Source organism: Oryx dammah, unplaced genomic scaffold (assembly GCF_014754425.2).
Source record: "Oryx dammah isolate SB20612 unplaced genomic scaffold, SCBI_Odam_1.1 HiC_scaffold_12, whole genome shotgun sequence".
Lineage (NCBI taxonomy): Eukaryota > Metazoa > Chordata > Mammalia > Artiodactyla > Bovidae > Oryx > Oryx dammah.
Genome location: NW_024070196.1, coordinates 35901869 through 35928015, shown reverse-complemented (window position 1 = coordinate 35928015; position 26147 = coordinate 35901869). Strand labels below are relative to the sequence as shown.

The window sequence follows — 26147 nt, the reverse complement described above, 5'->3', positions numbered from 1 at the left end:
ATAAAGATAAATACCATATGATATCATTTATGTGTAATCTAAGAAAAAAGATACAAATGAATTCCTTTACAAAACATTGACACACAGACACAGAAAATACAAAGGGAAAAGGAGGGGAGAGATAAATTAGAATTACCATATTCACACTAACATATGTAAAATAGATAAACAGAAAGTTCCTACTATATAGCACAGGAAACTATGCTCAACGTTTTGTATTAAACCTGTAAGGGAAAAGTATCTGAGAAAGAATATATATACACATATATATGTGTGTATATATATATATGCTGCTGCTAAGTCGCTTCATTCGTGTCTGACTCTGTGCGACCCCGTAGACGGCAGCCCACCAGGCTCCGCCGTCCCTGGGATTCTCCAGGGAAGAACACTGGAGTGGGTTGCCATTTCTTTCTCCAATGCATGAAAGTGAAAAGTGAAAGTGAAGTCGCTCAGTCGTGTCCGACTCTTAGCAACCCCATGGAGTGCAGCCTATCAGGCTCCTCCATCCATGGGATTTTCCAGGCAAGAGTACTGGACTGGGGTGCCATTGCCTTACATATATATGAATCATTGTATACCTGAAACTAATACATCATTTAAATTAACTATATTTCAATTTAAAAAAATGAAAGATAGTCCAAAGAAGATACTTAAATGACCAAAAGGTACATAAATAGATGAGATGCTCAACATCACTAATCAACAGGGAAATGCAAATCAAAACCACAAGGAAATCACCTCACATGTTCTATCATAGCTACTATCAAAAAGAGTACAAATGAGTTCTAAGAAGGCTGTGGAGAAATGGTTAACCCTTGCGCACTGTTGAGAGAAATTGAAATTGGTGCAATCACTTTGAAAAACAATCTGGAGGCTTCTTAAATACTTTTAAACAAAATCCCACATGGTACAACAATCTTATTTCTGGGCATTTATCTAAAATAACTGAAAAATATATGCATACACTGATGTTCATTGCAGTATTACTCACAATAGCCTTGAGCAATGTCAACTTATAAGAAACTGCTTAATGAATACCTTAGAACAGCAAAATTGGCTCCTATGATGACTTCTGTTTTAGGCAGCACTCTCACCCCTTAGCAATCCCTTCCCTATTCTCCTTTTTACCATAACACTGATCAATACCAGACATTGTCCTTTGTCTTTATTGGTTTGCCTATCATCTATCTTCCCACAGAAAGAAGAGAGTTGGGAACTTTTTCTCTCTCATTTCTGCTCAACCTCCAGCAGCTGAAAAGGAATCTGAAACACAGTAGGTACTTTGTCCATACTGAATTAATAGTTCATTTTATAGTAAAAAAATAATAATTATATTAAAATTAAAAGCTGAATTTATACACAAGGTTTTTTTTTAGCTTTTGTCAAAATAAAATTACCTTAATTGTATATAAACTATAAAAGGTATAAATTCAATGAAATGTTTCTGTATAATTAATGATAGTAAAAGTAACTGTGCAATTATTTACCTATATTTAGACCAAATAAGCAAGAACAAAATTAATGATATCATATGTGTGACATTCTTTTGATAATTACATTCTCTTAAATTGTGAAATTTCTCTCTCAAACTGAAGATAAATTATATTTCTTGTATTTTTTTCTAAATAGAAAGCTTACATATTTTCACCTTTTACATAGGTCATTATCATCCATAAAGCATAATATTAAATATAAACTCCTTATTTTCATGGGAACATCTATGTTTCATGTTGCGTGAAAAAGGATAATAGTAAAAAATCCTTTGTGTGGTTTTCAAGTAGTCAAGGATCAAATACAAAAACATTAAAACAGAGCAGATTACCAAAATCTAAAATCTCAAAACATTAACTAATCCATGAGCATAATTCCTTAACAGTTTTACACATACAAATTATTCTAAAAATTTATTATATCCTTACATGTATGAAAGAACTACCTAATTGAAGCAAATATAAAAATGTATTAACTTCAATGAACATTAAATAATATTATGTATATGAAATAATTGTAAACCACAAAGTTTTATAGACATGGAAGGAACTCCTAAGCTTCTTCCTTTAAAAATAGATTAAAGTTAATTGGATAGAATGCCAAACTGTACACTACATAAAATCCAGGTCATAAATGCTGGGGAGGAGAAAGAAGGACTCAGAAGCACTAGAGTAATGAAAAAAGATTCTAAACTTCAATTCAAACTTTAACCCAATACAGTAGACAGAAATCTAACATGAATCCCAATGACCCACATTTGTGTATAAGCACCTCAACTTATGTGTAAGCACAACCTTTATTGTGATTTTGACCAACAGAATATGACAAAGGTGATGTGATAGTGCTCTTTTGGTTGTTACAGTCTATGGTAAAGAGAATAGATCTTAAGAAGCAAGTAAGGTTTTAAATCAGTTCACTTTATGTATGTCAAAAAGGAGATTATTCTTAAAAAAAAAATAAATACAGACTATTCTCTCTGAACCTGAACTATTGAGGTTTATTTTAAAGAAAAGCAATTCTGGAGGTCAGACCAAAAAGTCAGTGAGTTCTTTTCTGGCTTTGAAGAAACCATCTTCCATGAGTTCTGAGCTGCAAAGAAATAAATCCAACCTACAGCCTGGAGGAAGAAGCTGATCCTCATATAAGAGTCCAGCCCCGGATGAAAACTTGATGTGAGATCCTAAACAAAGGACCCAGCTAGCCTGTATCCAGACTTGTGACTCATGGAAGCTTTGAGAGAATCTTAGTGATATCCAGGGTGACAGTGACAAGCCATTTGTTGCAATAAAAACCCCACAGAGACTGAAAAGTACACATGAGCATAATATGCTCTTAGATTGTGAGAAAACTTGGCTGGATACAGGGTTGGGAATTCTGAAAGCTGGAATTCTGAAAACACAGTAGTCCAGGTAAGGCCCATGCTTTATATGTTGACCTATCTCTGTTTTGCAAATATGCATTGCACATATGAGAAAACTGAAAATCAGAGTTTTGCTTGCAGAGTGTAGAGTCAATTAGAAGAATCTTAAAAACAAGCAGAGAATTTCAACTTAATACAGTAAAAATCAGAGATCCACTGATGATTTCAGAATGCAGTGACATTTGAAAGCTTACTTTAATCAAGAGGAATCTCAAAGAGGTAAGAAGTTGTATCTGCAAAGGATAATGATTATGATCATGCAGCTGCTTCAGACAGAACTTGGTCTGAGTCCCAGCTCTGTGGGCTACATAACTCTTAAAGCTTTGGTCTCTCAATATCTACCTGATAAGCTGTTGTGAATATAAAATAGAATGATGTTTATAAATACTCTTAACAAATGCATGGTATGCTATGAGTCATCAAAAATGTCACTTTGCCATTATAATCGTGAACTGTTATCTCTACAGGAAGAACCAGGAACTAGTAAGATCAATCTAGAAAATGTAAAAATAAAATTCTGGTTGACATGGACAGTCTGGGTCAAGGTAAAAGTGAAAAGAGAACAGAAAATTGAGAATTAGATAAAGTTACATTATGAAGGGAAAAAAAATGTCAAAACATGGAGACCTATAATATAACAATAATGATGCAAGTTTAAAAGGTGTACAAAATCCCAGGCTTTGGTGAATGGAAAAAGTGTGTCACTCATTGACAGGCAGAAAAATGAGGCTCACAGACCATGGTAGGGATGAGATGATGAGTTTGAGGAGTTTGTCCTATCACCATAAAATCAGAGTTAAAATGTCTAGCAGACTTTTTGTAAATACATTTGTGGAATTCAAATGTGGGCCAGAGTTACGGATTTGGAAGTTATCTATGAAGGGAGAATAACCGTAGCTATTATAATGAATGAGCTTCCTGCAGGGCTCTAGTAAGAATGAGGAACAGTGAATAGTAGGCAAAATGGTGCAGAAATTTCAAGATTTAAAATTTTACACCAGGCTTCATTTCAAAAGTAAAATTCTGAGTATTGCTAATCAACATGTAAAATATTGAATAAAAGCCCTATAAATTTTTCCACTTTCAAGTTAAAATTTTTCACAAATCAAACTTTTCTATCTCCTTCGAGATCCACTTAATAAGGACAACCCAAAACTCAAATAATGAGGATTCATTAGGGGATCTGATGCAACTTTGTGGCTCTCCTGGGAGCTGTGTTATTATTACTGCCATCAGCCCTCACCTCTTCTACTCAGTCAGCCTAAATGCCATGTGAAAGCAAAGAACATCAATTACCAGCCAACACTTCCCTTTGTACTAATACCTCAAATAGAAGAAACAATAAAGTACTGAATGTTTCCTAAGTTTTCAATAGCCCACTTAAACTACCTCTCTTTGTATTGTGCTTTGAAACTACAAATAATATTTTGATTATTTTATTTCATCTCATAGACTGAAATATTAGCAGCTAACTAGTCTGAAGGTTTAAATGTGAGCAGTGTTTTATAACACAAGTTACATTGCTTGAGGTTTAGTTCAAGATGTATTTGGAATTGAATTTGATATCTAGGAGGACATTTTAGAGAATGAAACAAATAAACCAAAAAACATGAACTCTTTGGAAATTACTTTGTCATACTGTTTCTTATTCTATTTGAGATATAAAGGGAAATATTGTTTCCTAATATTATGGTCTATGAGATTGAATAATGTAGAACCTCTAACATTAAATACAAAGGAAAAGCTCCTTAAGACTTTTGATATTATAAATTCTAAAGTTTGTATACTAAAGAATATATGTGCTATGCTGTGCTAAGTAGCTTCAGTCATGTCCAACTCTTTGTGACCCTATGAACTGTATCCCACTGGACTCCTCTGTTCATGGGATTTTTCCAGGCAAGAATACTGGAGTGGGTTGCCATGCCCTCCTCCAGGGGATCTTTTGAACCCACGGATCGAACTCATGTCTTTTTACATCTCCTGCATTGGCAAACAAGTTCTTTACTGCTAGTGCCACCTGGGAAGCCCAAATACGTGACATAAAATTATTTCAACAAAACTTAATAATTAAGGGAAAGATGGGGCAAGAGGGAAAACTAGCATTCACATATAGGAAAGAAAGTAACAGGAAAAAAAAGTCTAGGTTTAAGTGATACACCCATTTGAATACCTGACTTAAACAGTGGTGCTAAAAGTGCACAGTAGATGCAAAATGGGTGAGCTAAGCCCAGTGCCTAATCCATCTGTTCTTAATTGTGTGACTATGGGCTGGAGGAGTAGAAAGCTTTGACCTGAGTGTCTGCTTTCTCTTATCTAAAATGAAGATAATAGAAAATCTACATAGTCATGTAAATGGAAAATGCCTTAATATGGATAAATTAACCTAATATGAGTAAAATGTGTAAATAGGGCTTCTCTGGTGGCTCAGACGGTAAAGCATCTGCTTGGAATTCGGGAGACCCAGGTTCGATTCCTGGGTCGGGAAGATCCCCTGGAGAAGGAAATGGCAATCCATTCCAGCACTCTTGCCTGGAAAATCCCATGGACGGAGGAGCCTGGTGGGCTACAGTCCATGGGGTCGCAAAGAGTCAGACACGGCTGAGCGACTTCACTTTCATACATATTAATACCTTAAATAGCATCTTTTTTCTATATTATTCCTCTTCTTGTACAGGCAAATCAAGGTTCACAGACCATATGCTCAGGTAACAATAAGTTGTTTATCATGAGCAGCAAAAAAGTGCTTACTAGTAGTAGCTCACTGGCCCTCTTTCTTTAGAAAGATTTATGGGACCACTTCCTTACTCCTAAATTAGGTAGTCCAGAGTTCAATTGACTCCAAGACCACAACAAAACCTGTGGCTTTGAGAAAAAGGGGCACATAACTCCAAAGGGCAAGGGGCATTTGTCACTTTATGTGTGTAAGGACTTTTACTTTGAAGACTTTAGAAACTAGAAACAATAAGACCTTGGTGGTCATTAAAACACTATCTAATGTTTTTGGTGAAAGTAGAAAGAAAAATTATTTTCATTTCATCATCATCTTTGGGGAACACGATTCAGACATGTTTTAATTGCTACTCTATGTGTTTTAATTGGTACCTTGGTGTTACTTGAACAGAAAAAATACATTACTGAAGTAAGTTTCTCTTAACTGTCAATTATGATGAATATATTTAAATAAAACTCAATGAACAAAAAGTGTTTTCAACTCTTCTGCATTGTGTTTTAGAATTGTTAAAAGTGCTGTGAACCAGTTTGAGTTGGAATAATATTCCTCTGTATTGACATGCAAATGAACACACTAAGCAAATACTTTGCTTTAGAGATTTACATAATTTGATACCAAAGTCACTTTAAATTAATATTAATTATTTGGTTTTAAAGCAAGAGAGTTCAGAGTTAAGGTGCTCTTCTTTCCACATTTTACCACATCTGCATATGAAAACATTGATACATAAATAACAAAAATATTTCAGGTGTAAGGCTATCCAGGCTCTGTTCCTTAGAAGTGCAAGGCTTATTATCTACAGATGTATACGAAGTGAACTTCATGTGTCTCTTCTAGAGATTATAATTTGCAAATCATTTATCATTAACCATATTTTGTGCAGAACAGTGCAGTACAATAATCTCTTCATTATGTACACATTCATTCTGCTATTTATCCTTGACAAATTTTTGTTTCCAATTGCCCTTTCCCTTGCCAATCAGCATGAGAGTTTCCGAATGACATGTTCATGGCAAAAACAAAGCAAAATGAAACTTGTGTGTGCTCAAGCTTACTAACCTAAATAAATTCTTTAAATAACAATAATTAGAAAATAGTTTTGTCACCAAAAAGTATATGTTGCATTGTAGCTTAGTATGTAAATTATTTTTATATTAAGTAGCATTTCTTGAGCTTGCAAGTTCCAGATTAGTCCCATTGGTTTATGGTACAGTAGAGTTTACCTAGACAGATAGATTGATAACATATATATATATATATATACACACACACATATATAGCACATGTATATAACATGCATATACTCATTTAGAGTGTTATATGATTGCTTCATTCTTCTTTCAGAAAATCCATATTAAAACTCATTAGAATTCTGAATGTATCAAAAACATTATCTCATCTCATAGTTTATCTCAATATAAAATATCAACTTCCTCAATACCAAGGTGATTAAGGAAGAAAGGGACCAGTTGTTTTGTTGTGTGGTGACTTTTTTTAATGAGCAAACTGGGATTTTCCACAAGGGGCCCTATAGCTCACCTTAAGTAGACTAAGCCCGAAGGATTTTGGAGGTGCTGGAGAAGGTGATTAAGTTCATTTCGTACAAAATAATTGGTCACGTGGCTGTTAGAATGATGTTAACAACAGGAAGTACTTTAGTAGCTTATTAGTTCTTAAGAGTATTCTGGACTGATTACAGAGTATATTATATGCATGTTATCAAGTATACTATATTACATATATAAAGTCTATTACATAATAAGTTAAAATATACTAGAGATAGTATATTAATTTGGGGCAAATATGAAGGATTAAAAAGAACATATTACTTAAAGTATTTGGTTTCATGGATAAAAGAGTATTTAACATGAAATCTGGCCATAACAGAAAGAAAATTTTCACTAAACTACCAAATTATAATTATAATTCATAAGTTACTTAATAGCTTATGTTACTTTTAAGAAGTCAATTATCTAAAACTTTATATCATACTTTAGATTTACTACTTTTTGATTTCTCTATTGTACATGTCAATAACTCTTTAAGAAAAATAATATGTAGCCTTGATAAAATAAAATCCAAGTTGTTTCACCATTGTCTTGAATCCCTCCAAACATACATAGTTATTTATCATATTTGCAAGGAAAAAAAGACATTGATCAGCAATATTATTTTCTTACTATTTATCTAGATCAATTTGCTTTAAGAAATTGAAAAACAAGAAGGGAAACTATTTGAACATATCACGTGACATTAAATTATTTCAATAATTTGTATAATTTCAATAATTTATAAAGGTTCATTATCTTGAAGTAGAAAGTTTTTTATACATTTGCAATATCTATGAAATGAAATGAATTAATGACTAGCAGAGTATCTGTTGTTATGGTATTGACTAGCCCCTTGAATTTCATATGGACAAGTTTTAATTCCAAAATATGGTCATTTCTTTATGGAGCAAATATTTATTGAAGGACCACAACATGTGAGTGTCTTTAATAGAAGTCCTCAAAGTTGACAATTTTACTTGTTCACAGTTAGAACTGCATTCTGTATCCAAATGGTATATATTTTGTGCTAATTTGGGGCTTATTATGGTCACCTAATTTTACCTCACTTCAGAATATATAAAAGTTAAATGTAAGAAAATCAGTACAAAATGTTTTTCTTATTTTAAATTTGCAGTCTCATTGAACCTATCCCAGTGGTCTCATTATTGCCAATAACATATTTTGATTTTAGTGTTTCACCATCTCATTGTGACAACTCTAAACTTCATCTAAAAGAATTCTAGACACTGATAGTTCAAGCTTTACTATTTCTACCCAAACAAAGATATACATCTTGGAAAACTTTATGGAAAAATAAGTCAATGAGATTCTTATTTGGGTGAATATGGTGTTTGTATATGTTGCTACTTTTAAACTGTTATAAAATTAAAAAATATGTTTATGCTTCAGTGCAATAAATAAAACTAAAAAAATTAAAGCCTTTATTCTGTTTAAAATTACACTGTCTGAATATTTATACCAAGCTTTAAAAAGAAAATTTCAAAATGTACAGAAGAGAAGAATGATTCTCAATGTAATTAAAAGAAACTGTTTGGTATAAGCTTCATGGCCCAATGTTCTAGAGATCATAGTTTGATTTTCTAGCTGCTTAGTTCTTAAAATTTTGTACCACTTTAATGTGAGATAGCATGACAGATAAGAATCTTACAAAAAACATCTGCTTAGGTAAAACCTGAAAACAACTAAAGGATTTACATTTAACCTCTAGTGCTTGAAATAATATCCTTTCTTATAACAATCACTCTCATGTAGGTCTGTGCTGTTAATAAAATGAAAAATCTACCCAAAGGAATTATTTTAAATAATGCTCTAAACCTAAAGTTTATCTTTGGACACATAATGCAACTAGAGTGGAAATTTTTATGATAATTAAGACATACAAATTTTTAAACTTAGTGTACTTTTTAGTTGCTGAAAAACATAGCCTTAGTGAGTTGAACAATACTTATCATCTGAAACAACTCATAATTATTTACCCATTCCTATTAATAAAGGACATCTAGTTGCCACCTGAACTCTCTTCCTGGAATGTAAAGAACCTTCTTCCCATGTTTTGCCAGTCATCATTTATAGTTGATATAATGTCATTAATGACATAAATGAAAGGACATAATATTACTTACCAGACAAATCATCATGCCTAGAAAAAGGTCATGAATAGTAATAGAAACACACAGAACACCAGCTAACTTCTATCATTTAATAATTCTTCACTATGAGAAGTACTGTTGAGTGGTTTTCTGCACTGAATTCTTTCTGCATAAACACGCGAAACACACTGCCAATTCACAAAAGGAATGTAGCTCCAAAAGAAAATCTCCTAAGTAAAGAAAAGCTCTCTGTTAAGCATGCAAGAGGTTAAACATTGCTGAAATAGTGAGACATTTTCCCAGCCCACGCTTCCCAGTTCCATTCAAATTACCAACAGCAGTAGCGACTATAATACAAGCTAATACTGTATTATTAAATCAGAGCTTCCCATTTACATCCACCTCTAACCTGAGAGGGCGGAGGGGGATGACATTCACTAGTCAATAGCAGAGCAAATAGCCCCCAAATTGGGAATACACATGACCTTGGGGTGCAGAAATCTGAGACCAAGTTTCACAAGTTTTATATGGATCTACTGCATAACAACACATCTAAATGAACCCAGCATGGTATAAATGCTCCTCTTCTAGCCACCTCCTCTACAAAATAATGTGAAGAAAGCTCTGCACTTTGCAGTCTACGATTTAGATACCATAGGCAATATTGATTAATCAGAGATTAGTCCACTCACATATTTTTAAGGTTGTATTTGTTTTAAACAACTTGTTGGATGGTTTATTTAACATAATTTACTAACATATTTGAGGACTTGCATCGAATGTTTCCTGTCCTTTGAGCTATGCTAGAAATGTTTCTCTACAAAATTTATATTTATAAAGCAAGATGTAACACAATGACATTAAGTTCACACAAATAAAACACAAAGCTTTCAACTTCCTCTCTTGAATTCAGTGCCTAATCACCAACAGACATTCTTGTAATAGTAATTGTTAAAATAGCTGTTTCAAATAATACCAACTATCCCATTTCAAATTATAAAAATAATCATAACTTGCTCTTAAATATTTATATGGCATTGCTCCCTAATTTGTAAAAATATATAATAATATTCTTTTTCTTACCTTATTTCCAGAGTCAAAAAGTCTCCCAGAAAGGTTCCTAAACAGTGTGGATATGTAAATCACAATAATAAAAATAATTAAAAAAAAAAAAACTAAAAAATGATCTTAGTTGGGAAAAGAGGGAAATAGTTTGGTCTAAAACTATAGAAATCCCCGAAGTCACGCCTGAATGGGCGCCCAGGTGGCAAACGGAGGACTCTCTCCCACGTCCTATATCACACTCCTTTATCAAGTTAATAGGGTCCAGCTAGTGAAGAGGGTCCTGCCGGGCACAGAGGGTGGGAGAGGGCGTTGCCTGGAGCAGAGGGAGCAGCTGGTCCGCTCGCGTCCCAGGTTCAGCACCGACAGCGCAGTGGACAGCACCCGCTCTTCTCCCCACCAGTTTGTCTCAGTCACTGAACCAGGCTGATTCTCGTGCCTCCTCCCCGAGCAAGGGCTGCTGCCACTCAACCCGGGCGCGCCCCGCCCCTACCATCTGACGTAACGATTTTGCATTTCAGTTCTGAGGGAGGTGCGGGGCCGCCCCCTGGACTGGGCTTCTGCCGGGGTCAACTGAGGCAGTGGAAGCGACGGAATCCAGCCTGAGTATCAGCGTGGGCATCATTGAACTTCAGGCTCCAGCAAAACCAGCCCTGAAGAAACCGAATGCTCTCGGAGCAGCTGGAGCTTTGCCTTCGCCGGGACCCTGGCTCCTGTGCGCTCCGGAAACCTCAGCTGACAGCTTTGACAGGAGACGGGGCAGAGGGGGCAGCGGAGCAGAGGGCATGCTCGGGGAGGGGAGGAGGGGTGGCTGGGTGGGTGAAGGACCGCGGATCGGGGGACAGAAGGAATTCATGCAGTCGCTCAGATTTTAAAAAATCCTTTTGATCTTTCCGTTCAAACTTCCCTGCTTCTCGCTGCCATTTGTTTACTGGAAAGAATGTGTTTGGTCTTCGTTCCTTTTCCTAGATTCACGAAACTGCTAGAGGGACTCACTGCAGCAGAAACTTGTTCTAGAGAGGCAAAAACGCTTTGAGTACTGGGAGAAAATGTGAAAGCTTGCATTACTTGTCATTTGTAAACAATATTGTCTTAATTTTGTTTATGTGAGTACTGCGTAGCATATCTCTGACTTCGTGTGTTCCTATAAAATCCTTATTTTAGAATAAGAAGAGTAAGGTGGAACCTTATTCTTGTGATTTAAATACATCGTCAAGTTAAATGGATTTGGCGATTCCAGGGTTAAAAAACATCATTTAATAGTGAAAAAAGTGAGAGTTCCCAAATTCAACTTCCACTGCCCAAATCCTGAAGGTTATGCAATATTTATTATGTCTAATATATCAATTGTTCTGTGAAAGATGGGGTAGGCTGGAAGCATTTCACAGCCTTTAGCAATTCTCTCAGTATATGTGATGTTTCTTGTCCCAGTGAGGCTCTAAGTCCCTTGACAGCAAGAGAAGGGGGGCTGCCCTGTCAGATTCCTGAGTGCTTAACCTTGTAGACAAACATTTTTAGTGAACAGAAATGATCAGTCATCCCAAAGGGTCAGTATTCACATACTAACCTCTACTGCTGCCTACAGTCATCAGGACTTAACTTGTACAAAGAAATGGGCAAGTAAAATTAAACCTAAATTTTCTTAGTTGGATAAAACATTTTTCATAGAAAATTGCTTATTCAAGAAATTTCATAGCATTCAACACATCATATTTTCATCAAAAATGCATACATACTGATATGTGTCATCATATTCCTGAAGTCTAAAATGATTTTGCACTGGATTCATTCATGAGTACTTTCAGGAGCTCTGATGGAATGAATTCACTTGTTTATTTTCCTATCAGGAAAAATGAATAACAATTTTTATTTTCTGCAATTTTTAAGAAATTATTTCAAGGAGCATATTTACTTTGTGGGCATATATACACAAATACGGAGAAGGCAATGGCAACCCACTCCAGTATTCTTGCCTGGAGAATCCCAGGGCCGGGGGAGCCTGGTGGGCTGCCATCTCTGGGGTCGCATAGAGTCGGACACGACTGAAGCGACTTAGCAGCAGCAGCTGCAGCAGCAGCAGCATACACAAATACCTTCTCAGTTGTTACTTAAACAGGAGTAACACTGAGGGAAAAAAAAGCATATTACTTTTGTTTCTGAGGAACTTTTCTTTTTTCTATTTTGTATCCATATGAACCTTGTTTTTTCAGGGTTATTCCCAATTTTGTCAGTTTCTTTCCCAAATATTGAAGTTCTTGGGCATATCCCTTCAACACATCTAGACCATGTTTGTATTACAGGTAATCTGCAACATTTTATTTTTTTATAACCACTATAGATTTTATGTAAATATATAAATAACCAGTACTGTGTCTTTTTGCACTGCTCCCTACACACACACTCACATATTCACACACATTCACATAAGCACACATATTCTGAAAGCCCCTCAATTCACAGAGTGATTCTAATAATGGCTTCTAACACCACAGTAGAGCATGAAAGATGACATTTGGAGGCAGATGGTCACTCTACAATTGTGATTACAATGGAGCAATTGAATAACCTCTTTTTAGACTGATCAAAGCACATGTGTTTTTCTTCTTTGGAAATGCCACATGATATATTTTGGTCTGTTTCCTGACAACCTGCCAAAATGTAAGAGAAGACTTAAAAGTTCACTATGGAAATATATAGAGAACATTATAAAAATCCCTACGCAATTCCACAAAAGTCTGTGTCATATATTGTTTAACAGACACTATTTTTGAGATCATTTCAGTAATCATATTGTTTGGAGCTATGGATTCAATTAAGGCAAGTATAATATTATACAAAAATCTAAATGGATAAAACTGGAAAACAAACCTATATTTTAAATGTGGAAAGAAAAACAAGACCTTATTTTCACTATCTTCAAAAGAGAGAGAAAGAAAGAAACAGCAACAGAAAAGCAAAAAAAAAAAAAAAAAAAAAAAAATTATTTTTGCATTCTTGCACAAAAATGCATCATACAGAAACCGTATGGGAGGACTGTACCCTTCCAGAGGATTTTAGCTTGTCTTCTGTTTTAATTGGCTGTGTGATCAAGAGCAAGTTATCCTTATGACTTGTAAAATTTGAGGATTGTACTAAGTTATGGTTAAAGTCCTTTACATATCTGCATTAATGGGATTCTACATTGGTTCAAAAACTTCAGAAGTTTTCATATTGGAATTCAATATCTAAACAGCTTTCCCCTTAGGTGGGAAAAATTTACATCTTTTATTGAAACTATGAAAATGGTACCTTAGGGTGGTCATTTGGGAAGTGTGGAAAGAGGACCAACGATGAGACTAAGAGGTCAGAAAATGAATTTTACCTATCCAAGATGAAACTAAAAGAGGACTGAATGAGTCTGTTAAAGTAGTCATTTTTATATAAGTGATATTACACTGTGAAAGTCATTAGATGAATTGTTAGTTATAATCGTCACTGGAAAGATGACTAAAATATTAAGTAAATATGCTCAAGGAAAATGTTTTTACGGCTGAATGACCAACATTTATGTGAACATATTAAAATGGAGGAGGAAATGGCCATCCCCCTGGAAAATCCCTTGGACAGAATAGTCTGGTAGGCTACAGTCCATGGGGTTGGAAAGAGTCAGATATGAGACTCAGCAACTGAATACTCATGCATTTAAATGTAGTAAACAGACATCATGAAGTTCATCGTGTTGCTGTCTTGTGTGCATTTATGTGTTGTCTTGTGTGTCATCTTTGTATTTAAGACAAATCTACCTTTTAATCATGATGCTTCTCAGCTCTCTATTTTTGGACTCCTGTAGTGTCATCAAATTTTACAAGCTCCTATTCAAATTATAATTATTTTAATGTATTTATAGTACATTAGAATTATGAATGCTCTAAAGATAATAGCAGTGTTCAGTTCAGTTCTGTTGCTCAGTCGTGTCCGACTCTTTGCGACCCCATGAATCACAGCACGCCAGGTCTCCCTGTCCATCACCAACTCCCGGAGTTCACTCAGACTCACGTCCATTGAGTCCATGATGCCATCCAGCCATCTCATCCTCGGTCATCCCCTTCTCCTCCTGCCCCCAATCCCTCCCAGCATCAGAGTCTTTTCCAATAAGTCAACTCTTCGCATGAGGTGGCCAAAGTACTGGAGTTTCAGCTTTAGCATCATTCCTTCCAAAGAAATCCCAGGGTTGATCTCCTTCAGAATGGACTGGTTGGATCTCCTTGCAGTCCAAGGGACTCTCAAGAGTCTTCTCCAACACCACAGTTCAAAAGCATCAATTCTTTGGCACTCAGCCTTCTTCACGGTCCAACTCTCACATCCATACATGACCACAGGAAAAACCATAGCCTTGACTAGATGGACCTTAGTCGGTAAAGTAATGTCTGCTTTTGAATATACTATGTAGGTTGGTCATAACTTTTCTTCCAAGGAGTAAACGTCTTTTAATTTCATGGCTGCAGTAGGTATTGTTAATTTTTCTTTTGAATCAATTATGAGAAGGTCAGCTGAGAATTAAGAACATGCATATTTTGAAAAGCAAAGATTCACTACTTTGTAATAGGTCATTTTCTCTCTTAATTTTGGGATATCAAAAAGAAAAGGACAGGAAAATAATCATAGTCATAATGACCAAGCGTTCCTTAATTAAAGAGAGCAATGAGCTTACAACATAAGCACAAAATGTGTCTATGTTAGAGACCTCGAATCTCATACAATATGGACTTGGGTATGATTGTGCTTTCTCCTGATATATATTGTAAATAGTGTTGTTGTTCAGTTGTTAAATCATGTCTGACTCTATGAGACCCCATGGATGATAGCACATCAAGTTCCTCTGTCCTTCACTGTCTCACAGAGTTTGCTCAAATTTGTGTGCATTCAGTCAGTGATGTCACCTAACCATCTCATCTTCTGTTGCCCTCATCTCCTTTTGCCTTCAATCTTTTTCAGCATCAGTCTTTTCCAGTGAGTTGGCTCTTCATATCAGGTGGCTAAGGTTTTGAAATTTCAGCTTCAGCAACAGTCATTCCAATGAATATTCAGGGTTAATTTCCTTTAGTATTTACTGGTTTGATCTCATTACAGTCCAAGAGATTCACAAGAGTCTTCTCCAGCACCACAAGTAGAGAGCATCGGTTCTTCAGTGCTCAGCCTTCTTTATAGTTCAACTCTCATATCTGTACATGACTACAAAAAACTCATACATTGTCAGCAAAATGATGTCTCTGCTTTTTAATATGCTGCCTAGGTTTAAAGAGCAGATGCTGCATTTAATAATAATTAGTTTTCAGGAAAAAATAATTTCTGAAATTTACCCTTACATGTCTGTCTTTTATTTTTTTATTTTCTTTTCAGATATTATTTTATTTATTTTGGTCTGAAGTATTTCCCTAATTCATAACATTTGGCTTGATAATATACACAAAGAAAATCATGACATAATTTTAATGAAAATATAAAATGAGAAAAAATATGTCTGTCTTTTAATGTAGCTCCAAATGCTAAATACTCAGTGTCTTACAATATTATTTGAAGATTTTACACCTGAAAATATTACTTCCTCTTTTGTTTTTCTTCTGTATATCTGCAATTTCCTTCCTTCCTCTTTCCTAACTCTCGCTCCCTTAGAGCCTTTCTCTATATATACTTATTTATTATTTCATTAATAAGACATTTAATAGTGATATGTCTGTTGTATTATATTTAAATATAATGTATATTAAAAATTGAGATTGTGTTTACTTTTTTATTTTCATTCTCCACCATAGTGAAAGCATTGTGTTGATTTTGAATATGAGATTTTTACTTTTCTCATGAGTAATATGAAAATTAGTTTTTTTCTTACTAGTATTAACTTTAACACACAGGAAGATACACTAAGAAAGACTATTTTTATAATTTTTATTCATGAACTTACCACCAAAATAATGCATTTCATAAATGATTAGGGATCTCTTTTTCAGAAATATTATACTAAAATTGTTTATGACATGTTATCCCTTAAACTCTCAGAAAAATGCACTTATGAGTCCTTTAATTCCCTGTATAAATGGGCCTTTCAGATTCCACATGAACTTTGCAAGTGTATAGCATGAATTAAAAGTTGCAAATTAAAGAAATTGGTTGACATCAATCCATACTGAGGTAATATTAAATAGAAAAAGGATAGAACATGTTTCAAGAAATGCTTCTAATCTAAAAAACTAAAATCTAGAGCATTTAACAGAACAATCTATGCTGAGTTTAAAGAAATAGATTTGCTCACCATCAGTAATTATCTAAGGTTCTTATTAGCAATAATTATCATCAATAATTTGGGATCAAATTCAAGTTCTGAATACTGATGGATGTTGAAAATATCACTGTGGCCTGACAGGAAAGGCATGCGCTAGGGATGCTGAGTGCGGAAAAACCTGTAAACCTAATATTTCTCTTACTTTAAACATGGATCCTTGACTTATAAAGTTTTATCTTTTAAACTGAAGGGAAAATAAAACTGGTTTTTCACATGGGCATACGAAAGGAAATGAACATTGACAGATATGCCAAACTCAGGTTTGTGTTATCTACTCTAGTTTTCAAGCTTTCATGCGTTTTTATCTTCCTCATTTAATAATTCCTTTATAGACACACTCCATCTGACTCCCAAAGGATATTACTATGAGTTCCTCCCAGATCTATATTTTTCTTTATGGTTTTTGGTATGATCCAACTGTCCTTTGTGTGACTTAGTCCTAAAACAGTGAGAATAAGATCTTAATAAAAATTGTCACCGACCATTATATCCATGGGCTTCTCCGGTAACTCAGCTGGTAAAGAATCCGCTAATAATGCAGGATACCACAGTTTGATTCCTGGGGCGGGAAGATCCCCAGGAGAAGGGATAGACGATCCACTCCAGTATTCTCGGGCTTCCCCGGTGGCTCAGTCAGTAAAGAAACTGCCTGCAATGTAGGAAACCTGGGTTTGATCCCTGGGTTGGGAAGATCCCCTGGAAGAGGGTATGGCAACCCACTCCAGGATTCTTGCCTGGAGATTCCCCATGGACCGAGGAGCCTGGTGGGCTACAGTCCATGGGATCGCAGAGTTGGACACGACTGAGCGACTAAGCACAGTACAATATGTCCATGAATAGAATTCTCAGGCATACAGGGATAGTGTCAAAATGCATTGCTCTCTAAAGGAGAGTATCAAATGAAATAATGGATTGAGAAAACAGTTTTATAGTAAGTTGAAAATTGTTTTTATACAGCCACATGTCTATGCTTTTCAGGTAACTTCCTTAAGAGCATGACACATAAGAATATACACATAGAATAAAATCATCTAGTCCTTGACCTCACTAAAATTTAATCTAGGAGTAATTGAGTAATTTTTATAAACTGGAGAGAAAACAACATAGTACTATTTCCCAGGTTTATATAACAAATGTATCTGAATGATATTTTTCCTACAAAGAAACTTTAATGCAAAACATTTTAAAGAGAGCTATAATTAAAATAACTTCCATTAGCAGATCTTGATGAACACTGTGCTAATAACTTTTATAAAAATGATAGAAATTTTAGTAAAATCAGAAACATCCAAACATGTGAGGTAATACAAACAAACGCTTTAGAATCCAACGTGATTTTCCTTCTATGATTACATTGACCTTAGAGTTATGTTTACTCATTAGAGTATTGGCCATATTTATTGAAATTAGAAACAACCAACTTAAGTGGAACAGATTATCACTGATGTCACTGTAGTGTTTAAAGTCAATTTTGGAAAAGTTTCTCTTTCTTCTGTCATTTTAATAATCAGTGTTTGGGGAGGTAATTTGAAATTTGGTAATCTTAAGAGTCTTTGGAATCTAAAAATATTATGCCACTTCAAGAGTGCAATTGAACTATGAAAATAAAGTATAAAAACTTACCAATACTCAAATAGCTGATTTTAATTTTCAGAGCTCTTGTGTTTAGGAGATCTCTTAGGGCATCTATTGGCCAATGTTAGTATTGCATATGAGAATTTGAGTACATCTGTCTGAACCTTAGAGTTCTGTGTATGAAAACAATTCTTGACATGCGTGTTGAAGAAGGGACTTATGAAATAAATATTTCATGATTATTGCTAGATTTAAAGTTTTAAGCAAATAAAAACACATATTATGGAGGTCGACCTTATAAAATTTTCTAATGCTATATTCACATTTCACATTTTCAAACTTTCTTGTTTCTTAGAATCTATATATCATTATTCAGATTAGCTGCCATCAGTGATTTCTTCAGTTCAGTTCAGGCACTCAGTTTTGTCCCACTCTTTGCGACCCCATAAATTACAGCACGCCAGGTCTCCCTATCCATCACCAACTCCCGGAGTTCACTCAGACTCACGTCCATAAAGTCTGTGATGCGATCCAGCCATCTCATGCCAGTCGTCCCCTTCTCCTCCTGCCCCCAATCCCTCACAACATCAGAGTCTTTTCCAATGAGTCAACTCTTCGCATGAGGTGGCCAAACTACTGGAGTTTCAGCTTCAACATCATTCCTTCCAAAGAAATCCCAGGGTTGATCTCCTTCAGAATGGACTGGTTGGATCTCCTTGCAGTCCAAGGGACTCTCAAGTGTCTTCTCCAACACCACAGTTCAAAAGCATCAATTCTTCGGGGCTCAGCCTTCTTCACAGTCCAACTCTCACATCCATACATGACCACAGGAAAAACCATAGCCTTGACTAGATGAGCCTTAGTTGGCAAAGTAATGTCTCTGGTTTTGAATATACTGTCTAGGTTGGTCATAACTTTTCTTCCAAGGAGTAAGCATCTTTTAATTTCATGGCTGAAGTCACCATCTGCAGTGATTTTGGAGCCCCCCAAAATAAAGTCTGACACTGTTTCCACTGTTTCCCCATCTATTTCCCATGAAGTGATGGACCAGATGCCATGATCTTCATTTTCTGAATGTTGAGCTTTAAGCCAGCTTTTTCACTCTCCTCTTTCACTTTCATCAAGAAGCTTTTTAGCTCCTCTTCACTTTCGGCCATAAGGGTGGTGTCATCTGCATATCTGAGGTGATTGATATTTCTCCTGGCAATCTTGATTCCAGTTTGTGCTTCTTCCAGCCCAGCGTTTCTCATGATGTACTCTGCATGGAAGTTAAATATGCAGGGTGACAATATACAGCCTTGACGTACTCCTTTTCCTGTTTTTGAACCAGTCTGTTGTTCCATGTCGAGTTCTAACTGTTGCTTCCTGACCTGCATTTAGGTTTCTCAAGACGCAGGTCAGGTGGTCTGGTATTCCCATTTCTTTCAGAATTTTCTATAGTTTATTGTGATCCACACAGTCAAAGGCTTTGGAATAGTCAATTAAGCAGAAATAGATGTTTTTCTGGAACTCTCTTGCTTTTTCGATGATCCAGCGGATGTTGGTGATTCAATCTCTGGTTCCTCTGCCTTTTCTAAAACCAGCTTGAATGTCTGGAAGTTCACGGTTCACATATTGCTAAAGCCTGGCTTGGAGAATTTTGAGCATTACTTTACTAGTGTGTGAGATGAGTGCAATAGTGCGGTAGTTTGAGCATTCTTTGGCATTGCCTTTCTTTGGGATTGGAATGAAAACGGACCTTTTCCAGTCCTGTGGCCACTGCTGAGTTTTCCAAATTTGCTGGCATACTGAGTGCAGCACTTTCACAGCATCATCTTTCAGGATTTGAAATAGCTCTACTGGAATTCCATCACCTCCACTAGCTTTGTTTGTATTGATGCTTTCTAAGGCCTACTTGACATATTCCAGGATGTCTGGCTCTAAGTGAGTGATCACACCATCGTGATTATCTTGGTCTTGAAGATCTTTTTTGTACAGTTCTTCCATGTATTCTTGCCACTTCTTCCTAATATCTTCTGCTTCTGTTAGGTCCATACGATTTCTGTCCTTTATCGAGCCCATCTTTGTTCCCTTGGTATCTCTAATTTTCTTGAAGAGATCTCTTGTCTTTCCCATACTGTTGTTTTCCTCTATTTCTTTGCATTGGTTGATGAGGAAGGCTTTCTTATCTCCTCTTGCTATTCTTTGGAACTTTGAATTCAGATGCTTATATCTTTCCTTTTCTCCTTTGCTTTTTGCCTCTCTTCTTTTCACAGCTATATGTAAGGCCTCCCCAGGCAGCCATTTTGTTTTTTTGCATTTCTTTTCCATGGGGATGGTCTTGATCCCTGTCTCCTGTACAATGTCATGAACCTTATTCCATAGTTCATCAGGCACTCTATCAGATCTAGTCCCTTAAATCTATTTCTCACTTCCACTGTATAATCATAAGGAATTTGATTTAGGTCATACCTGAATGGGCTAGTGGGTTTCCCTTCTTCTTCAATTTAAGTCTGAATTTGGTAACAAAGAGTTCATGGTCTGAGCCACAGTCAGCTCCTAGTCTTGTTTTTGTTGACTGTATAGAGCTTCTCCATCTTTGGCTGCAAAGAATATAATCAATCTGATTTCGGTGTTGACCATCTGGTGATGTCCATGTGTAGAGTCTTCTCTTGTGTTGTTGGAAGAGGGTGTTTGCTATGACCAGTGCATTTTCTTGGCAAAACTCTATTAGTCTTTGCCCTGCTTCATTCCGTATTCCAAGGCCAAATTTTCCTGTTACTCCAGGTGTTTCTTGACTTCCTACTTTTGCATTCCAGTCCCCTATAATGAAAAGGACATCTTTTGGGGTGTTAGTTCTAAAAGGTCTTGTAGTTCTTCATAGAACCGTTCAACTTCAGCTTCTTCAGCATTACTGGTTGGGGCATAGACTTTGATTACTGTGATATTGAATGGTTTGCCTTGGAAATGAACAGAGATCATTCTGTCCTTTTTAAGATTGCATCCAATTACTGCATTTTGGACTCTTTTGTTGACCATGATGGCTATAATCATGGAACCATAATCACAGAAAACTAGTCAATCTAATCACAATAAGACCACAGTGATTTCTTAGTAGCATCAAAATAACTGTATTTTCTAATTTCAAGAGGAGCACAAACAGCAATATATTTTGCATTATAATCTTGAAAAGCAGGCTGTAAAAGGATGTTGAAAATATGACTGTAAGTCTTGAGTTCAGGGATATTGCAATGTGTAAGGAAATACATTGCCTGAAGTGCACGTAATCTGTGTATTTGGACTTTTTCTTGGAGAGGTCTTTTTCTTCAAACAGCAAGCTACTTGCTAGACATTCTGTCCAGCAATGAGAACAGGTGGGAAAAGGCCTTGATCCGTATGTATATAATATATAATATATAATATATAATATAAATATATTATGTAGTAAATAGTATGTAAGATAGAGATAATTAATACAAGTACACCTAAAACATCACAAGTAAAAAGTAATAAAATGGCACAGATACAAAGCTGATACATTGAAAAAGAAGATTTTGGTGAAGTGAGCAATTACTACTAATTTTTCTTGCTCTTTTTAGCCTTCTCTGTGCATAAGAGCCATCCTGAGCATATGGACCAAAGCATCTGTCCCAGTCTGTTCCCAAGAACAGAGCTAGCACTAGTGCTGTCTTGGAGGAATTATAGGGGCCAAAAGAGACATATATGTTACTTTTCTTGCAGACTCACTCCATTGATGTATATTTCTGTTACTTACTAACATTATTAAGATATTATTTGAACTTCAAATAGCTCACACTGCCAATAAAGAAGATTGAAGGCAATTTTGTGTTATAGTTTTATATTTGTTTTATATTTTCTATTGTTTTATATTTACTATTCTTGCTGACCACATAACTCACCCTTCCTCCTGGTCTATGTTTGAATCTCACCTCATGGCCTCTGATGGTTGAGTACAGAAGCCCACTTCTATATGAAGAACTATGAGTAGAAATGACATGTCACTTCTGCAGTGATAATTTAGCAATATCTTGCAGTATTCTAGTCTCTCTATTAAAGAAAAGGGTAACATTTGAGATAGTGGGTGCTCAGTTACCCTGGACTCCTGATGGGTGTTCACGAGCTGGGTGGTCTCTGCTGACTTTAATGTTTAATTTTACATGTCAACATGACTGGGCTAGGTGACACCCAGATATTTGGTCAAACATGGTATCTGGCTGTGCCTGTGAGGATGTTTCCAAGGAGAGAGTAACACTTAATCCTTAGACTGAGCAAAGATGATGGCTCTCACCAATATGAATGGTCATCATCTGATCCACTTAGGACAGACAAATTCAACTCTGTTTGAGTGGGCTCATCTATCTTCTCTTGACCTCAGATATCAGCACTCCAGGTTCTTGGGCCTTTGAGCACAAAACAGAACTTACGCCACTGCCTCTCCCACACCTGACCCCTCATTTCTCAGGTCTCTGGACTGAATTACACCAGCAGATTTCTTCCCTATCCAGCTGGCAGATGGAGAGGAATTTTTTGGTTTCAATCATCCTGTAAGCCAATTCCCATAACAATTATCTACCTGTCTATCTCTTTCTCTCTGTCTATCATCTATGTACTTAAGTCCTATTGGTGCTGTTTCTTGGGAAAATCCACCACCCCATGGTGATATGGAACATGAGTAAGAAATAAACCTTGATTTTTTAGGCCACCAATATTTTAAATTTACTAATTACCACAGCATAAATAGCTTAACCAAAATGATAAGTGTCAGCAGCTGATTCTGAAATAGTTATACCTGCATCAAATTCTCACAACACCTGTTACACACAGCTTCCTATATGAACGATGTCACTTATCTCAGATATAGGCTTGTTTATTCCCTAGGTTTCACATTTATCTAGAATTAAAACAAATCTTATCCTCTTAATATCCATCCTAAAATGAGTTTTGGTTAGACTTGCAAAATAAGGTCTCCATGTACTGACCCAAGATGAGTTAACTTTTCCATCATTCCAACCAGCATGCATTACTGTAGAGCAATTTTTTGGCTTCTATTCTAGACTTAATAGTAATAGACTTTAGTAAGGATAGTGATGTCTCACTGTCTTTCTGTTAAGGATTTCACGTCCTCCTACCCACTGTACCCAGGGTTAGAACTAAGTCAGTTCCTTGGTGGTTCTTTCCAAAGGTTCCTTCAATTATCCATTCAACACATAAAAATCAGTTTCCTACTCTGAAACAGATATGCTGGGGGTTAGAGACACACAGGTAAATGACATGAAACACTATAAATAAAGTCCCAGGTGTTGCTAGTGGTAAAGAACCCACCTGCCAATGCAGGAGACGTATGAGACAAGGATTCAATCCCTGGGTTGGGAAGATCCAACATGGAAACCCACTTCAGTATTTTTGCCTGGAGAATTCTGCAGGCAGAGGAGTCTGGCAGGCTATAGTCCATACATAGGGTCACAAAGAGTCAGATACAACTGAAGCAGCTTACCATGCACTCACTGTAAATAAAAACTCAATTAAGCCATTACAATATGGCCTAGTGGACACTAAAGTAGGGTAGTGTAGGGAAAGAATAAATTAGCCAAGAAGGTGTGGTCAGGCTCTCTCACCCCAGGGAATTCTCTCTCTCACCCCACATTTTGTAAATAATAATTATGTAACATCTGAGATTACTTATAGCACTGTGCATGTTCATCACAAGGTACTTGCTTCGTCACAGGTCATTTAGTGCTGTACCCATACATGTGCTCCATCTGAAAAGCAATTGAATTCCTGCTGCATCACGGCTGTGTCAGCCATGAGAGGAGAGAATATAGCATGTCTGCTGCTAAGGCTGCTGCCCTAGCCAGGAGAGAATAAATGCACCTGCAGTTCCTATGGCTCTTTGAGTTTTCTTCCAGTCTCTTAGCTTGTGCCTTGCCTACCATGGATTCAGCAAACATTGCGCAGTTTGAACAGCAAGACAATTGATGTCACAAACAGGAAGAGTGGTACAGGGAGTATGTCTAGAAACCTCAGGCCAGTATGAGCCTTGTTGTTATCTCTACTAAAAACTAATTTTCTGCCTTTAAGACATTCAGGAGCAATGGCTGGTACTTTTCATGGACATTGCTCCCAGATCTAAAATATCCAACTCCAGATTTCCAAGTATTGTCAGACTGCATTCTCTGTTTGTATACTCCATCCACATAGGTGAGCATCAGCTAGTTAAAATGCATATTATCCTATAATATCTACTTTGGCCACCTCATACGAAGAGTTGACTCATTGGAAAAGACTCCGATGCTGGGAGGGATTGGGGGCAGGAGGAGAAGGAGATGACGGAGGATGAGATGGCTGGATGGCATCACCGACTAAATTGACATGAGTTTGAGTGAACTCTGGGAGTTGGTGATGGACAAGGAGGCCTGGTGTGCTTCAATTCACGGAGTCACAAAAAGTCGGACACGACTGAGTGGCTGAACTGAACTGATCTACCTACCACATTACAAGTGTTAAATTTATTAACAGTACACAATCATAAAGATATAGTTAAATATAAATATCTAAAATATATTTAATGAATCATGATTTAATGCAAAAAAGTCTTCATTGAAAATAAATATCAAAGGAAATAATAGCTGCTCATTATTTTTTATATTGGATATTGGGTTGTAATCAATTCATTTTTCTTTTCTGACATGTGATATTCTTGTAGCTTTTTAATCTTGATGACAGTACCTGAAAAGTTGATATAAAAACCAAACATCCTCTATCATATAGTGGAATTAACATTTCCAAGTATCATTTTGCCTTAAGTATTCGGTACTTGCCACAACAATACAATACAATAAGTGTTATTCCATTTTAAAATGAGGAAACTAAAGTTCAAAGGGTTAAAATCCAGGAAAATACTTCTGACTATTTTTTTCAAGCTACAGTTTTAGAAACACATATGATTAAAACTCGTGTTTCCATAGATCAGAGGATTAGGTGGGAGAAGGCTGACATATACTTAGATTATATTACACTTCTTTCAAGGCAGGGGTGGCAGTGATTTTAAGCTTGATTACTTTTGGACGTGCTATTCAATGCTCTGACCAGGGCCCACTCCATGTAATCGTATGTACACCCAATTCTTGAGGCATTCTACTTTTTCCCCCTAACAAGTACATTGATGATGAAATACTTGCTTCTTTGAATATTGTTGATTTGCTCAAATCTCTGAATTTCATCTATTAGACTTCTTGCTTTTTTAAAACTAATAAGCAGTCTGGTGTTGTCAATCCCTTTGCTGCCTTGCCCAACTCATGCTAGTGTTAAGCTGTTATGATGAAACTACTTAAAAACTACTTTTAAAAAATTCCAAGAAATTTCATCTAGACTGCTAAGAAAACTATATTGGAGGGAATTGGCGTTAAGTGAGAAAATATATTGTATTAAACACTGCTAGCATCTTAAAATTTATTTCTTTTATGAAACTTGAAATTTATTAGTGATGAACAGTTGAGAGGCTACAGACAAATAAATTAATTTGTCCATTGTTAATGATCAAGTAAATTAAACACAGCAAATTTAATTCAAGTTAACTCAGAAAATCTCCCCACTTTACCACTACAGTATGTCTTCATAGCCCTTAGTATTTCAAACTTGTTTTGTTGAGGCATGACAAAAATAATTCAGTTCAGTTCAGTCACTCAGTCATGTCTGACTCTTTGCGACCACATGAATCTCAGCAAGCCAGGCCTCCCTGTCCATCACCAACTCCTAGAGTTCACTCAGACTCATGTCCATTGAGTCAGTGATGCCATCCAGCCATCTCATCCTCTGTCGTCCCCTCTCTTCATGCCCCCAAATCCTCCCAGCATCAGACTCTTTTCCAATGAGTCAACTCTTCGCATGA

At 36.1% G+C, this 26147-nt stretch overlaps 1 protein-coding gene across 2 annotated transcripts in view; it reads right to left on the bottom strand.

The window, feature by feature from the left end:
• The window catches only part of FSTL5 (follistatin like 5), a 902259-nt gene extending 891449 nt beyond the window's left edge, over nucleotides 1-10810 (bottom strand). Inside the window, exon 1 of one of the 2 annotated variants that reach the window (XM_040250565.1) lies at nucleotides 10387-10810. The gene's annotated coding sequence lies outside the window, so the exon portion shown is untranslated. The remainder of the gene's footprint in view (nucleotides 1-10386) is intronic. The other variant, XM_040250564.1, reaches the window with a different exon arrangement.
• Between the last annotated feature and the right edge of the window lie 15337 nt (nucleotides 10811-26147).